Genomic DNA, 2,355 nt, shown 5'->3' on the forward strand with positions numbered 1-2,355 from the left:
CTAAAAAGAGAGGCAACGTGTATATAAATAGACAACCCAAAGTACGACTAATAGATCCTATCATAGCGAGGGATTCTGCTTCCTTCACACGCGCCCTCGACCTCTCCCGCCATTCTTAAGCACTGCAGGCCTAGGAATTATTTATTCATCACTCGGTGACCCGAGAGGGGACAGAAATGTCAGCGACCAGGATGTGCTGCGGCTTGGGTTTACATTCCAGGCCCGATTGTAAAGAGAGGCGTGTCACGGAGAGCTAAATGCTCTCTGCACACAAGAACACACAGACCAGTGAACACACATACATTCAGATATATGAGCACACGTACACGTATACCTGTGTACACAACTACACCTAGACATATGCGCACACTTACACACAGACCTGTGCACAACGTACACACAGATGTGCATACAGTCATATGCACACATGTACACACGGACATATGTACCCATGTACACACAGACCTGTGCGCATACATGCACACAGACATATGAGCACACATACACAGTGAGCTGTGCACACTCATACACGCAGACCTGTGCCTACACATGCACACAGACAAATGCGCACACTTACTCACAGACCTGTGCGCACACGTACTCATAGACATATGCGCACACTTACACAGAGACCTGTGTACACAACTACACCTAGACATATGCGCACACTTACACACAGACCTGTGCACAACGTACACACAGATGTGCATACAGTCATATGCACACATGTACACACGGACATATGTACCCATGTACACACAGACCTGTGCGCATACATGCACAGAGACATATGAGCACACATACACAGTGAGCTGTGCACACTCATACACGCAGACCTGTGCCTACACATGCACACAGACAAATGCGCACACTTACACAGAGACCTGTGCGCACACATGCACAGAGACCTGTACACACACGTGCACTTAGACATATGCACACACTTACACACAGACATGTGCACACAAGTACGCACAGATGTACATACAGTCATATGCACACATGTACACACAGACATATGCACCCATGTACACACAGACCTTTGTGCACGCATGCACACAGACATATGAGTACAAATGAGGAAACATTTATAAACAGAGTTGACGTGAAAGTAAAGATTCCAGAGGAGCTCAAACCGTGGCTGTTTGATGACTGGGACTTGATAACTAGGCAAAAGCAGCTCTTCTATCTCCCTGCTAAAAAAAGTGTTGATGCCATTTTGGAGGATTATGTAAATTACAAGAAATTGCGAGGCAACACAGATAACAAGGAGTATGCCGTGAACAAAGTGGTTGCTGGAATTAAGGAATACTTTAACGTGATGCTCGGCACACAGCTGCTGTACAAGTTTGAGAGGCCACAGTATGCAGAAATTCTGGCTGATCATCCAGATGCACAGATGTCACACGTCTATGGAGGGCCTCACCTTTTAAGCCTGTTTGTCCGTATTAGTGCAATGCTTGCCTACACACCTCTGGATGAGGAGTCTGGCTTTATTATTGAACTATTTGCATGATTTTCTGAAGTACCTTGCAAAGAATGCGCTAGTATTGTTCAGCACCAGTGACTATGAAGTTGCATCTCCTGGAACCACCCCTGCCTGCTATAGACCCTGCTTGGAGCGAGTGAGGTAAGAGGAGAGCAGCAGCAGATTCAGAGGGGTGGGTGGCTGAGTCTGTGGCTAATCCATGATAGCTGCCAAGGTTTAAGATTGCTATCTGTGGCGCTTTCAGAATTTCATTGTAATTATGAGTGACATTTCAAAGTCTAGAAGTCACACTTTCTCAGGGGAAAAAATTAAAATCCCTCATGTATGTGCATGTAACTCGCATGATCGAGGTAACTATTAGCAGCAATACTACGTGTCTTTCGGACATATTTCAAGTGCTCACCGGCCTTTTTCCCCAGCACCCCCCCCTCCCCAAGGGGCGGCAATCTGAGGGATAGCCCCGGGCGCCAAAAGCTCTAGCTACGCCCCTGCAACTAACTATAGTCACTAAAACCTGTGTTTTTTTCTGTGAACTTCTAAGGTTTTTAAAATGCTAATTTCCAACTATAACGTCCCTGAAATCTTTTTTTTCCCAACTGTGTTGCTCCTTTTGTCTCCCCTCCCCCTAGGCAGTGGATCACTGTGGCCGGCGGAGCACGCTGGACATTTTCTCCATTTAATAATTCCAAATAAAGCTATCACTCAGAGTTATATTCCTCATCAGCAGATGGTTTAATAAGTAGCGCGTGTAGCTTGCACAGCAAGCTTGTTCACACACTGTATTCTTGAGTACTGGCTGTCATACAATAGAGTGAAAACATAGACATAGGACTGCTGTGGGTAAATCCATCTACACGTCATTTTGG

The 2,355-nt window shown here is 45.9% G+C and overlaps 1 pseudogene; it reads left to right on the forward strand.

Moving 5' to 3' along the window:
• The first annotated feature begins 1,066 nt into the window (after positions 1 to 1,066).
• On the forward strand, positions 1,067 to 1,634 carry LOC144752609 (mortality factor 4-like protein 1 pseudogene; annotated as a pseudogene).
• Positions 1,635 to 2,355: the final 721 nt, after the last annotated feature.

This window comes from Lissotriton helveticus, chromosome 5_1 (genome assembly GCF_964261635.1).
Source record: "Lissotriton helveticus chromosome 5_1, aLisHel1.1, whole genome shotgun sequence".
NCBI classification, from domain to species: Eukaryota; Metazoa; Chordata; class Amphibia; order Caudata; family Salamandridae; genus Lissotriton; species Lissotriton helveticus.